General features: G+C 43.3%; 1 long non-coding RNA gene across 1 annotated transcript; it reads left to right on the top strand.

Moving 5' to 3' along the window:
- The first annotated feature begins 385 nt into the window (after positions 1-385).
- Positions 386-14,782, top strand: LOC122217681. The gene is made up of 3 exons (XR_006201627.1): positions 386-538; positions 2,937-3,130; positions 14,706-14,782. It is a non-coding gene; the product is annotated as an uncharacterized LOC122217681 (long non-coding RNA).
- The last annotated feature ends 571 nt before the right edge of the window (positions 14,783-15,353 follow it).

The raw sequence follows: 15,353 nt of genomic DNA, 5'->3' as shown, positions 1-15,353 counted from the left end.
GTTTTGGGGGCCAGGGAAGTCCTCACATTTAGCCGATCTGCTCTCTGCTGCCTCTTAGGCTTTGCTCGTGTTGTTCTCTCTCCCTGGGATGCCCTTTCCCCTCTGTCTGGCTAGCTCCCAGGAGTCTTCAAGATGCCCTTTGGCTCCACATCCCTAGAGACACTTCCTGCTCTCCCTGTCACCCATGCACCCTGGGCAACCACTGCCTGCAGGGGTTCATTGATTACCGTGCTGGCATATCTTCCTTGCCTTTCTGTTCTGCCTCCCCCACACTAGGCTTTCAGCCCAGTATAGACAGGGAGGAGCCCAAAACCATGTCTTGAAGTGAGTGCTTCAGGCGTGTGCCTGGATTACCCCTTTCTGTCCCATTTTTTCCTCTAGGCTCCCACACCGCATGTATTCTTGGGTTAATCTGCTTATTCCTGGCTCCAGGTGTTGATAACCTACACAACTGGGTACTCTCCTCCTGAAGTATCAGCCTCGAGCCATTTGTGGTCCCGTCTCACCAAGACACTAGCATCTGAGCCCCAGCCATCGGGTGAGTTCCCCTTCTGGCCTCCTGTTTACTCTCACCTGCCTGGCACTGCAGGCCCCTTCTAGAAGGTGCCGTGGCAGATGTCTTAGAGTGTGCCCTCGTGCTTCTGATGTGGCAACATTTTTGAAAGCAGAGTGTTTGAGCCTAGTGAGGCCTCTCTCTCCATCCAGGTGATCTCAGCCCCGTGGGCCCTTTTGAGAATGAGAATTTCAGAGAAAAAGGGGGGGGGGGGAGGGGCGGTCGGAGAGGTGAGCTGCATATGTAAAAAAAAAAAAAAAAAAAAAAAAAAAGGCAAATATTTTTTCCTTACCATTTTCAGCAGCACAACAGCAGCAGGCACTATTTTAAACTCTCGGATAATTCGATCTTAATTATATGGTATGCAGAGCACTAATAAGTTTACAAAGCTGCCAGCAACACTAAACACACATGTCGTCGAAAATGGTACCCTTTTCCTTGCTTATTGTAGGACCGTGAATTCGGTAATTGTCAGCAATTAAGAGGGAGTGACCAAACGGTGATTCAGAGGAATCCTCCAGAGACACTGACATCAGTGAAAGCAATGAGTCTGGCCTGGTGGGCGAGGGGCATCTGGAGGCTGGGGAGGTGTCCTGGAACCCCAAACTGTGGGATTGATCCATCACAGCCGAATGTGATAGAGAAAAGTATGCCGGGAGTGCCAAAAAATTACTCATTCCTACCACAAATGGAGACCAAGAGGCTCAGCCATGGCTTTGCAAAGAACACTGTGGCAAATGCGAGCTTCTGCTCCCAACTCCTCGCTCCGTGTGGGATAGGTTTGGGCTTGAGATCCAAAAGTCTGTACCCTTCAAACTTGAGTCTGCCACTCACCAGCTGAATGCCATTTTGCAAGTTACGGGGGTGACCCTGGGCTTGTTCCCTGTAAAACAGCTGCCTTGTGGGAGTCATGTCAGAAAAGACACAGCACACGTGCAAACTCAAGCAGACGTGCTGGCATACAATGTATGCAGTTTATATTCATGCCTTTCCTTCCCTGCCTCCTTTCTTCAGAAAGGGATAAAACATTTTTATTAAGGTCATCTATGACTGGTACATTTCCCAGCCTCTACAAGGTATTACATCAAAATTTGGAACAAATAATCGGTAAATAGTGTTTCTTACTAAATCAAGAAACTAAAGCGCAGAGACGCCAAGTAACTTGGCAAAAGCACACAGCAAGTAGATGGTAAACTGGCCTTTAGTCCTAATAGGGAGCCCAAATTCAGTACAACTAAATTCAGTATGATAGAACCAAACTACAGCATGCAATTCTGTTCCTTGATCTTTATTCTGAAGTTGCAATATTTTACAAGAATGTTTATTTCAAAGAGGATGGGGGGGGGGGAGAGAAAACACCCAGAAAAGCTGAAGGAGTGTGAATGCCTGATTACAGACTTCTTTGGATAAAATAGAAACTTTGCCTCTGTGGTATGTGTGTTTAGGCAGATTAAATTCATGTTTGATTACAAACCCCAGGATAGAAGCAAAATAAATATGTTCACGAAGACTAGGAATTCCCAAAGGGAGGAAAAGGGAAAAAAAAATCATCAGTTAATACTCTGATGGGGACTGTCTCTAAGAGAGTCTAGATAGATGTCACCATAGCATCCCTGTGCGCAGAGATCCTCTGTGGGTGGCTCCCCATTTTCCCAGAATATCCACACTTCCAAGCATGGTGCTCATGACCCTCCTGTTCTGTCTGAATCCAACGTATTTTCCAGCCTCATCTCTCCAGACTTCCTGTCCTGCGCCCTTGCCTCAACCACACAGCAGAGGGCTTACTTGTTCTGAACACCTTCTGAGCTCTACTGGCTGAGGGCCCTCATGCAACCCCCCCATACACACCCCTCCCCATCCCATCCTTTACCTGTTAGGAAATACTTATTAATCTTTAATGTCTTTAGTCTTTAAATGAAATGGAGAAATCCCTTCCAAGTCCTTTCCCAGTGCCTCAACAGGAAATGATTGCTTCCTCTGCAGTCCCCAAGTGCTTGGTAGTTTTTGTTTTTTTGTTTTTTTGTCCCATCCATCTGAATCTGCCTCCTTTTTAAAATGACATTTATTTCTGAATGTCTCTGACCTCCTCCCTGAATCTGTAAATACCCTCTTGGTCCCCCACCCACGGTGCCGTGCACATAATAAGTACTCAAAAGATATTAATTGATGAAAACAAGTTAGAAGTCCCAGGACAGAGGCCCCCGTGAATCAGGTGTGGGACAGTCATTCGGTGGGGTTTTATGCACCATTAATAACGTGACATGTGCATTTAAAGGAAATAGAAGCATAGCTATTGACATTTACATGTCTACTACACTGGCATGACCACAGCCACTCACAGTACATTCCATCTGTTTTCGTGCGTCTCCCTGTCCCCTCGCAGCGAGTTAGATGTGGCCATGTGAGTATGTGGCCAGTGGAATGTGACCACAAGCGACTCTACTAAAGCAACGAAAAGCCGGTGCATGACGCTCCAGGCTTTCTTCTGCTGTGCTGGCCAAGACAGCCCTGGGATCCACAAAGTGCAGTCACAACACGGCAGTGCCTCCATCACCCGGGTGACCACATGGAGCGGAGGTATGATTGATATGCTTCCAAGGCGAGAGCTAAACCCTTCATGTGTTAAGCCACTGCGATTCTGGTGAGCGAGACACAAAGCAGGGATGTGACCGTCTGCTTCATAGGCTGTGGTGACAATGAAATGATATTATATTACTTGACCCAGCACTTGGCATAAAGGGGGCACTTGGAAATGCTCGTTCCTATCCCCCCTTCTATTCTGCCATGTAGTGAACCTTCAACTATCCATTAGTGAATCCATGCACTTAGCAGAGTAGACGTGACGGAGGATTCAGAAAAAGCCCAGAACATGCGGTGTTGCACTTGCTCTAAGTGTGGCCCAGATGTGTTGTCATGGGGCAGATTCTAGGAGAAGCAGTGTGAAGGCTCTGGGCCTCCAGCCTGGATGAGGAAATGGGGAGCCTTGGGGCGCCTGTGTGGTTCAGTAGGTTAAGCGACCAACTCTTGGTTTCGGCTCAGGTCAAGATCTCACGGTTCGTAGGATAGAGCCCCGTGTTGGGGATTCTGTCTCTCCCTCTCTCTGCCCCTCCCTCTCTCATGCTCTCTCTCTCTCTCAAAATAAATAAATAAACTTTTAAAAAAACAAATGGGGAGCCTAGGGATGCCCCGGGTTTGGTGCTCGGACTTCTGACTTGTTTGCACTCTCTTATAGAATGGAAGCAATTTATCCTTGCCCGGGTGGGACAGGAGGGTGAGGGAGACGGAATGGTTTCTGGATGTCTGCCACGATGGTGAGGGCAGAGATCTAGAGGGCTGTGTATGAGGATAAAAGGTTGTGGAAAGGGGTGAGGCTCAGGAGGCTGCCAGAGAAAGGGAAGTGTCACGTCTAATCCTATTTGTCCTATGGGAGTTTTCCAAAGCCAGACAAAGGACATCGTATCTAATGCCTGGTCTCACACACAGATGTCTGGGGCAGTCTTTATGTTCTTTTTAAACTCTGCACACACTTGGCTGCACAGATTTTAAGAAGGACAAAGGTTGTTTTAATAGTGTTAATGGGGGGCGATGGGCGAATCATAATCTTATAACCAAAATGGTTCACTCGTTTGTGTCAGCTATTGAAAGGAAAGACTCTTTGGTAGGTAGAGAAGAAAAGGATTTGAAATCGCTTGCCACCCACCTCCTCCACAGGAATGCTGTGTGCATTAATGAGGGAATGTATTAGTGCTGTGAACGCCCTGGAAAGAAGTCGCTTTGCCGATTCCAAATATTATTGTGACTTGCTTAAGGCAGAGCTGAAGGAACGATGGGAGTGGGAGGTTGGCTACTGCATGTGGTGTTTTTCTTTCGGGGCTCCTAAGTTGCTTCAGAGGCAGAACGGTTGCTGAGAAAGCCCCCAAGGAAAATGGAGCACAGATTCTGGATTCTTATTCCCACAAGGCACTTGCCTTTCTGAGAGACCCTGCTCTGTGTCTGGTGCTTTGCTGTGGCTTCACATGGCTTCCACTGCGAACTTTTCAACTTAGTTTTGGATGAACACATAAAGAACTTGCAAATAGCTTAAAGCTTGTTGGAAACACGGAATGAAACAAACACCATAAGAATAATGATGAAATGAGGGGCGCCTGGGTGGCTCAGTCAGTTAAGCGTCCAACTTGGGCTCAGGTCATGATCTCATGGTTCTTGAGTTTGAGCCCCATGTTGGGTTCTGTGCTGACAGCTCAGAGCCTGGAGCCTGCTTCAGATGCTGTGTCTCCCTGTCACTCTGTCCCTAACCTCCCCCCCCAAAAAAAACCCAAATAAACAAACAAACAAAAAAGAATAATGATGAAATCAAGGTAGAGCATAAACATTTTGTATCCTTCTTCCTGCAAAATGGCTTAAGATGCTTCCATGTTAAGGATTTCATTGGTATAGAGCTGTGTGCAGACCATTGCAGTGAAGTTAGTTGGCAGAAAATAATAACGGTAATAACTGTCTGGCATTTAGAAACCAGCTTAGAACCCACAGAGCACATTCCATGCACTGTATCTTCTGTGGTCCTCCAGCACTGAATTCATATAGGCAGGGAAGAGTTACAGTGATTGTCTCCATTTCATAGGTAGGAGCACTGAGGCTCCCCCAGGTGAAAGGTCTGAAAAAAATAGTGGGGCAAGTCTTCTGGTTTCATATCTCTGTTCCACTGGACAAAAAAGAAACATACCAAAATAAAAAGTAAAATACACTAAGAAAAGTAACAAGATGCATACTCAGTGACAAAAAAACAAAAACAAAAACAAAACAAAAAAAACTGGTAACAATGTTAGAAGTAGTAAGGAAGGTTTTACATAAGCTTAAGCAGTGATTTTTTTTTTTTTTTTTTTTTTTTTTTTTTTTTTTTAGTTTCCTTATTTTGAGGGGGAGGGGCACGGACAGGAGAGAGTCAGGGAGAGAGGGAGAGAGAGAATCCCAAGCAGGCTCCACACTATCAGCACAGAGCCCAATGCAGGGGCTCTACCTCATGAACCGTGAGATCGTGACCTGAGCCGAAATCAAGAGTCAGGTGCTTAACTGACTGACTGAGCCACCTAGGCGCCCCAAGCAGTGATTTTTTTTTTTTAATTTTTTTTTTAACGTTTATTTATTTTTGAGACAGGGATTGACAGAGCATGAACAGGGGAGGGTCAGAGAGAGGGAGACACAGAATATGAAGCAGGCTCCAGGCTCTGAGCTATCAGCACAGAGCCCGACGCGGGGCTATAACTCACGGACCGCAAGATCATGACCTGAGCTGAAGTCGGCCGCCCAACCGACTGAGCCACCCAGGCGCCCCCCAAGCAGTGATTTTTAAACAAATTTTGCATTTTTTTTTGTTTTGCTTAAGAAACCCATAGTGTGTCTGGAAGGTGGGGTGGGGCGGATGGGCTAAATAGGTGATGGGCATTAAGGAGGGCACTTGTGATGATCACTGTGTGTTATATGCAAGTGATGATTCACGAAATTCTACTCCTGAAACCAATACTACACTATATGTTAAGGAACTTGAATTTAAATAAAATCTTGTAAAGAAAAAAAAAAAAAGAAACCTGTGAAAGGGAAGGGAAAGCAGCCTTTTTATAGGGGAATAATGGAATATAGAGAGCTGTAGAGGCAGGAGGAAGAATGGTATTTTGCCAATTTGAAGATACAATAAGCCCCGGGGTTGTAGAAAGAGAGGGCTCCTGAATAAGTTAGTGGAAAACGTCAAAGCCCATAATTAGTTTACATTTGACTCAAGAAACAATTGGAAGCCTGTGCTAGTTTCTCAGAAGAGTATGACAGAAGCCAACACTTGCAAGAGATCATTCTTATGGCACACCCAAGCCCTGCAAATGGGGGACACGGCGTGTCATTGGGAGCCATTGCGGAGAAAGGACAGGACTTCGTGACAGAAGGAACTCCAAGGAAGACAGAAAGGAATCATAATTAGTTTTAGAATAGTAGCTGGGGTTGGGGGGGGGGTGGGTGTATTGGCGGCTGAAAATTGGGGTCACCGAAGAACTCACTGAAATGACAAAAACCTCATCCTCCACATCTATCCTGCTCTCATGCCTACCTCTCAAGATTTCAGATAGATTTTCTAGGGGTTGGGTGTGTATTGGGAGAACCTCTCCAGCTGATTCTGACAGGGCATAAAAGGATGAAAAATGACCCCAGTAAAGCTCAAGTCTAACACACGCGTAAAATAGTAAACCAGAACTGTGATACATTGTGTCATGTGGTACGATGGAGATGTATAGAGAAAGCTCTGGAAACTCATGTGAAGGAATAATTCCGTCTACATAGAGGGGAGGGTCACAAAAAGGTACAAAGGAGTTGTTCTCAACCCTGGTTGTACATTTCAAACAACCAATTAAATCAGGGTCTCCGTGAGGGTGGGACCCGGGCATTATTTTTTAAAATCTCCTCAGATGATTCTAGTGCAGCAAGGGTTGAGAATGGCTGTTGGAGATTGAATTTACCCCAGCCTTTGAAGAAAATGTAGACATTTTCCAGGCAGAAAGACAAATGGGACAGACAAGGGCATAGAGACATAGAAGTAGCATGTGTGGAAAATGGGGAAAAGTCGATTATGGCTAGGACTCTGGGACTCAGGAGGAGACACTGGAAAAGTAGGCTGGGGCTACGTTATGAAGATGACGGCAATGGTGAAGAGGAAGAAAAGGACGAGGAGGAAGGAAAGGAGGAGGGGAAGAGGAGGGAGAAGAGGAGAGGGGGCTGGAGGAGGAGCAGGAGCAGGAGGAGAAGGGGAGAGAGAATGACAGCAGCAAGCAGGAGGAGGGAATGAATGAGGAGGGGATCACCCCGAAAGCATTATGACAGGTGTTTTGCAAGAGTGAAAAGGGAGACCTATGTTTTACAACAATTCTGAAGGATGAGGATGGATAAAAAGAGATGTAAGGACGGGGCGCCTGGGTGTCTCAGTTGGTTAAGCATTTGACTCTCGATTTTGGCTCAGGTCATGATCTCACGGTTCATGAGATCGAGCCATCGAGGAGCCTGCTTAGGATTCTCCCTCCCTCCCCCGCTGCCTCTCCCTCACTCTCTCAAAATAAATAAATAAACTTTAACAAAAAAGAGAGAGATGTAAAGATATCCAACCTTTGGCTCGATTTCTTTGGGCCATGGGGCCCATTTTTGCCTATAGTTGTCGTAAAACAAAGGTCAGTGAGTCTTTGAAAGTAACATGCTTGATAGTCACAACGATGATTGTCTTAATTCTCCATGAAACACATATTTTTAAAAATGAGAACTGTCAAGGCCCATTTCCCCTCTGACGTGTGAAGTTGTTTCCCTTCTCCCCACTGAAAATTAGAAGTGATTTCAAGATTGTTTCTGCTTCCATGTTAGGAACTTAAGAGCCCAACTCTTTGTAACAATTTCACCCAATGCATACATATCTTACACATTTAAAGGCAGGCATCGTAAAAGTAGTTTTAGACATTGAGGTCCGTCCTTGCCCCATGGGGCACAGGAGCCCAACCTCAGATCCTTGTATCCTTCATTTTCCTTGTCCTGTCCTTTTCTTTCTCTGTCTCCTTTAAGTGGTCTTAATATTAAACTGAAGTTTATTTTAATGGCTCATAGCTCTTACTGAATAATTTTATTTCTGCTTTGAAGTTAAAAAGTCACCCAGGCACCCTTTAAATTAAGGAGTGCCTGGGTGGCTCAGTCAGTTGAGTGTCCAATTCTTGATTTCAGCTCAGGTCACGATCTCACAGTTCATGGGATCGAGCCCCGCATCGGACTCTGCATTGACCTTGCAGAGCCTGCTTGGGATTTTCTCTCTCCCTCTCTGCCCCTCCCCCACTCTAACTTGTGCGCTGTTTCTCAAAATAAATTAATAAACATTTAAAAATGCTTTAAATTGAGTTTACAGATATTTTTGCATATATGTTGATTTTTACATGTATGTTCTTGGGTTGTACTTTTTTCCTTGTCCTCTCTGAGTCCATAGCCTTAAAACAAAGTACACCAATACAAACACCGTTTCCAGATGACAATAAAAGCTTCATGGTAGGATAGGATCGCTGAGGACCTGAGGTTTACAGATGCCTGATCTTATTCTTAGATTCTTTGGACGGATTTCCTTCTTCAAGGCACCTGTCAAGCATTCACTGAATACCACAGAATACCCACTATAGGCCAGGTCCCTTGTGGGAGAGGGTACAGAGGTGAATAAGTAGTCCTTGATCTCACCTCATCTTCCTAAAAGCTTTAAGATACATGAAGGAGACAAGATTATATTTACCTAATGAAACTGGAGCCCAGAAGGGTTATGGGCATGGATCAGGTCTAAACAAAAGTGGATCCAAGATGATTCTATCCTTGGAGTGGTGCTCAAATTAAATTCCTACATGATATGACATGTTTCAATAGTACCTGCGTTACTTGAGGAGATGGTGGCAACTGCTAATTTACATCACTACAATGGAAAATCTCACATTTCCATTACATACTATTGTTTTGAGATTCTAAAATGTGGACTGAAAAAAAATGAGAAGCCGGTAAAGCAGTTATTTAACATACAGAATGAAATACTTCATCTTTAACTAGTTCCTGTTAGAGAAAGAACAGACTGTCTGAAGAAATCATTTTAATAGTTAACATTTTAAAAATGCTTTAATAAATGGTTTTCCTCAAGCTCCTTTCATAATTACAAACCTTTAAAAAAGTTTTAATTGAGCCTGTGACCATTAAGTTCCAAATGATTCATGCTTCTATTTTTTTTTAATTTTAAGTAAGTGTATCAACAACGGTGATAATGATTATGTATTTTCAAGTAACTGTCCTAAAACTTTGAAGTGCCTTGAAAATATTAAACAGTAAATACTAACATCCTAAACTATAAGGAATCTTTTTGGCTTGACCCAGACTAGTGTTTTACACCTTAAAAAATTATTACCGTATCCTTAAGTGATCACATAATTCTTTATATCTCAGTTGACACTGAGCTTCATTAAAAAAAACGGGGGGCGGGGGGGTTCCTGGGTGGCTCAGGCGGTTGAGCGTCTGACTTTGGCTCAGATCATGATCTCATGGTCTGTGAGTTCGAGCCCTGCATCGGGGTCTGTGCTGACAGCTCAGCTAGGAGCCTGGACCCTGCTTCAGATTCTGTGTCTCCCTCTCTCTAGGCCCCTCCCCCGCTCATGCTCTGTCTCTCTCTCTCTCTCTCTCTCTCTCTCTGTCAAAAATAAATAAACATTTAAAAAAAAAGCAACAGCAAAATTTCTGAGGTATTGAATAGATACATAAATCTACCTTTCCCTTTCTACTCACTCTACTCACTTTTCTTCCTCCATGAAATAAGCCTTCCCTTTTCCATTGGATAGTAGAGATGATTCTGGTAACTTCCTTAAATTCATCTAAGTAGCTAAAGTATACTTCATTAACTTCATATTTTACATTTTCTAAGTTGAAAGTTTACCCACAGTGGTACTAAGCACTCCGTCCCATTTCCTACCCAACTCTGACCACTTCTGTTATCTTCCTTTGCCTGCTGGGTATGCTATAAAGATCATGAACCCCTGCAGCCAATTTACAGATGAACCTGAATTAAAACCCCAGCTTCACCATTTACTGGCTGTTAAGTTGGGGGAAATTACTTAACTTCTCAGCATCTCAGTTTCCTCCTGGGCAAAATGGGGATAATTTCTTATCTTCTGGAGGGTGGTAAAAATTAAATAATAATGTATGTTAAACTCCTGGCCCAATGCCTGGTACAGAGTCAGTTCCTAATTGAAGTGAGTTTTCCTGTCCCTGCTTCTAGGAAGAAAATAAATAGAGACAAGCAAACATCTTTTTTTTTTTATTTTCTTTTTTTTTTTACTCTGGGTACTTGCCTTCCTAGGTCCTCTTTGTTTTAAGCCACAAATCACTTTCACAGGCTCTTCATCTGGAATCAAACATTTTCAAATGTACATGCCATGAGAGTCGGTTCTTATTTATATTCTCTAGAAAAAGAGCACGTATATTACCTGTCGTCTCCTTTGGGAAATGCTAGTTTCACTTCAGAAATCAGAATCCTAGGAGTTTGAAATAAACATTTTTTTTTTTATTATGACATTTATTGTCAAATTGGTTTCCATACAACACCCAGTGCTCATCCCAACAGGTGCCCTCCTCAATACCCATCACCCACCCACCCCTCCCTCCCATAGAAATAAACATTTTAAAAAACTGTCTGAGTTGCAATTTTAGGCACAATTAGAGTATATTTTATTATTTCTTTTTAATATTAAAAACAATATTAAAGAATAAAAATATTAAAGAATAAAATATTAAACAAAATAAAAATATTAAAGAATAAAAAGAATATTAAAAATGGGTGCTCATATTCATTGGATAACTAGCCATGGGTATAAAGGATAAAACTGTTTTTTCTGGACTTTTATAGGAGTTTCTGCCCAGTCTCCCCCTTCTCTTGGGAACCCAGCCTTTCCGCGACCCACCACACAATGTTCTTACCTAACTCACTGTGCCCTCCACCCAACCATGACCCATCAATTGGCTTAGGAGAGGGCACCTAGAAGCAGAGACCATGAGTTCTTTCTCTAGGGTTTTTGGCCCCAAGGCAAAAGAGGTCAATAAGCATTTCTCTGGTGGCACAAACTATGAAGCGTGAAACTTGCAAACAGGGGACACATTTCCTACTACCTAGAGAAACCCAGTGCGACAAGTAGACAGGAGAGATAGAAAGTGAGTCTTGGAAGTGTTAAGTGCCAGCCATGCACCCATTTCTGTGTGGGCTTGGAATTCTCTAGCACTTAGCAGACCCTGGGGGGCTGCTTCTCTTTATTCTCAAGATAAAGCATTTTGAGTGTGGAAGTGGGAGAGGAAAAAAAGAGGAAGGGAAACTTAAGTCCTCTCTCTTTTGAGAAAGTCCTACTGGAGACAGTTTTAAATCAATCTATTCATACTCAAGCATTTGCAGACTAGAGCCTGCAGTCAACTATTCACGGGGTTTCTTCCTCCTTTTTGCCAACGAATTGGCCCCTACCATTGATAATATAATCATTTTGGATGAGGATCAGAAGACAAAAAGCATGTGTTTGTGTGTGTGTGTGTGGGGGGGGTGGAGTTCAGAACATTTGGGGCACGGTATTTCAAAATGAAAACAAAACGATAGCTAATAGTTACTGTGTGCCTAAGATGTGCCATGCACTGTTCTTAGAGTTTACATATACCAACCCATTTAATTCTTACAACAACCAAAGTTAAGGTAGTTGTCCTCCACAGAAGATATTGTGGCACAGAGAGACTCAGTAACTTGTCTAAAGTCACACAGGTAGAGTGCAGGGGTAGAATCAGGATTCAAACCCAGGCAGCCTGGCTCCAGAGTCCTTGCTCTTACTGTCCAGCGCGCCTGTTTTTTTTATGACTGGATGCAGGGTACAATGCTTCATAGCAATGATTTTTGAGCCCCATGGGATCACTGGACTCCACTTGGGGAGGGAAGGTTTTTCCAGACCTGCTGTCATTCTCTGCCCACGGTGGGTCATGGGCTCAAGTATGGTCCAATCACTATTATCTGGGGCTTGTTGGGGCATTAACTTACTCTGTTGTAAGAAAGGCTGCATTTAGGGAGTTATCAAAAGCACAAGGATTTCCTTACATATAGTAAACGTCAATATATAACTGATGAATGAACAAGTGAGCAACAGCTATTTACAAAAACTGTTTAAGTGTATACCAGGAGTCTAAAACTTAATGGGCTTTTTGTGGGTGGTAAGATTACAGATGATTTTCCCTTTGAGTTCTTCAAGTTTTTAACCAAGGATATGTATCTTTTTTTTGGTTTTGTTTTTAAAGTTTATGTATTTATTTTGAGAGAGAGAGTGAGAGAGCACGTGCAAGCAGGGGAGGAGCAGAGAGACAGGAGAAGAGAGCGAATCCCAAGTAGGCTCCATGCTGTCAGTGTGGAGCCCGACTTGGGGCTCAGCCTCATGAATCGTGAGATCATGATCTTAGACAAAATCAAGAGTCGGATGCTTAACCAACTGAGCCATCCGGGCGCCCCATCCCTTTTTTTAAATCAGAAAAAATGGTATGCTTCAAAAGAGAGATACTCAGATGCAATGATTATCATGTGTTGGTTTTTGTTTCATTTTTGTATTTTATACCCCAAAGTCAAGAAATATTTCTTGGGTCCCCAGTGTAAAGTTTCGTGTAGATACTCAACAAATACTTGTCATATTTGTTAATAATATATTTGTTAATAATATATTCTATTTCCATAAGACCCTGTCATTTCTGACTGAAAAAAAAATCATACAATTCTAAAATATCTACTGGAACTCTTAAAACACTGGGATTAGACAAAGTACAGATCCTCATGGATACATACTAAGAATAGTGTAACTAAATAGCACTTTGAGATCCTAATTTTTTCTGCATTTTTTGTTTCTTTCAACTCAAGCAGCTGCTTCATAACCTTAGGGAAGGCAGTAGCAGTCAGGGAGTAGAAAGAGTTCACCAGATCTCCAGGCTTTTGTTTCAAAAAGTCAAATTCATCAAGGACGATAAGGTCTGAGGTAAAGGATATCTTCCCCAAACCAAAAAGAAAAATTTCCCATTTGGATGACAGGAGTAAAACCTGGGGGTATTGCAAGAGCAAAGGCCTCTCTGTCATCACCGTGGGGTGCAGGGCGATAGTGGGGGGCTCTTTCATGGTACAAAACATGCTCGGGGATCCTACCCTACAGACCCATTTTTTTAAGTTTATTTATTCATTTTGAGAGAGAGGGAGAGAGAGTGTGTGAGTATGGCAGGGGCAGAGAGAGAAAGAGAGGGAGAGAATCCCAAGCAGGCTCCACACTGTCAGCACTGAGCCTGAGGCAGGGTTTGAACCTACAAACCATGAGATCATGACCTGAGCCAAAATCAGGAGGCAGATACTTGATCAACTCAGCCACCCAGGCACCCCTGGACCCATTCTTATTCCCCAACCCAGCCTGAAAGCAGCAGAAAGCAATTGGTCTGAGTGGCTCTGGCGTCTCATGGCCAGAGATAAGGCTCTGGCTCTCTGTGTGGAAGACTGGCTGTTGGCAGAAGGAGTTACCCCTGGGTAACTCCTTGGTTGTGATGGGCTGAGTTGTGCTCTCCCGACCCCCGTAAATTCATATGTTGAAACCTAACCCTCAGGACCTCAGTATGTTACTGTATTTGGAGAAGAGGTCTTTGAAGAGGTAATTAAGATAAAATGAGGTCTTTATGGGTGGGCTTTAATCCAATCTCACTGGTGTCGCTCAAAGAAGAAATTAGAACACAGGCACACAAAGAGGGAAATCCTGGGAAGACAAAGGGGGAAGATGGCCATCTGAGAGCCAAGGAGAGAGGTCTTCAGAAGAAACCCACCTTTCTGGTGCCTTAATCTTGGACTTCTAGCCTCCAGAACTGTGAGAAATACATTTTTGTTGTTTAAGCCGCCCAGTCCGGGTCATTTTGTTGTGGAAGCCGGAACAAACCAATACATGGGCGTTGACCCTTAGTGAGACATCAGAAACTTAGTACACCCCGGAGAGGATCACTCCAAGAGGACTGAGGCTGAAAGTTTGCCAATCTTATAAGATTAGGGCTTAGAATAGAAATTCAATTGTTTAATGGAAAATAAAACAATGCTGGGGCACCTGGGTGGCTCAGTCAGTTAATCATCTGACTTCGGCTCAGGCCATGATCTCACAGCTCGTGAGTTCAATCCCTGCATCAGGCTCTGTGCTGAAGCTCAGAGTCTGGAGCCTGCTTCGGATTCTGCATCCTACCCCCCCCCCCCCACCACTCGCACTCTCTCTCTCTCATAAATAAGTAAACATTAAAAAAAAATTTTTAAACAGAAAAGAAAACAATGCCTTATTTCTTTCACATGTAAATTGGAGCTATATGATTCAAAGTTATTACCCATGCTATTTGGTTTCATGTCGATTTTGCTGCACTGCATTTTGAGGGATCTGTTTTTATTTTTACTATTTGTTATACATTCTTTTTTTAATGTATCTCTCTTAGAACTCATTATTTTATGACCCATTGTGAAGTTGCTTAAAATCACCTAGTACATTTCTCACTTCTTTATTCTTTCCAGGAAGCTTGGCTATATTGATTTGACTTTTGTGTTTAGGTGTCCAAAATTCCACTATAAAGAAGAAACTTGGAAGGAGGAATTGGAAACCAACCTCCCCCACCCCTTCCCCCCCCCCCCCCCCCCCCCCCCCCCAATTTGCAGGAAGAACTAACCAGCAATAAACAATGAAAGCAATGGAAAAAGCTTGGACACTTCTGTGATTTTATCAGCAATGGCAAGTGTAATTTAACAGACAAACTAATAATTAACCAGGGAGGAAAGAGGCCAGCCCAGTGATGTGTCTAGGCAGAAAATCATCTTCTAACACACAGATCAAGGAAAGGATTTAGGGATTATTCTTGAAAAAATCATTAGAACTATCAGTCTAGCGCAGAGTTCTGGGAACAAAAGCAAACACTGTGTTAGCAAAGAGAAAGCACAGAAACTGGAGGTGCACCTGTTAGCTTGAAAAGAACTTGTTTGATCTAGTCAGGAATATCATCATGTTAACCGTTGTTATGCAAGAAGGTAATAGAAAAATGATAAAAACCCAAGAATGAAATGTATCCACTTATCCAAGAGGGATGCAAATTCAAATGCCTTCAAGGACCAAGCAGGTAGGTAATTGCGTGAGCTGTCATAGTAAGACTTTTGGGAATGGTGGGAATGGGGTCAGAATGGAGGTGTTTAAACTTCTAGATTCAC

The sequence above is a fragment of the Panthera leo genome, chromosome B1 (genome assembly GCF_018350215.1).
Source record: "Panthera leo isolate Ple1 chromosome B1, P.leo_Ple1_pat1.1, whole genome shotgun sequence".
Classification (NCBI taxonomy): domain Eukaryota; kingdom Metazoa; phylum Chordata; class Mammalia; order Carnivora; family Felidae; genus Panthera; species Panthera leo.
The sequence above is the reverse complement of the archived record's forward strand: the minus strand, read 5'-3'. Positions and strand labels throughout refer to the sequence as shown.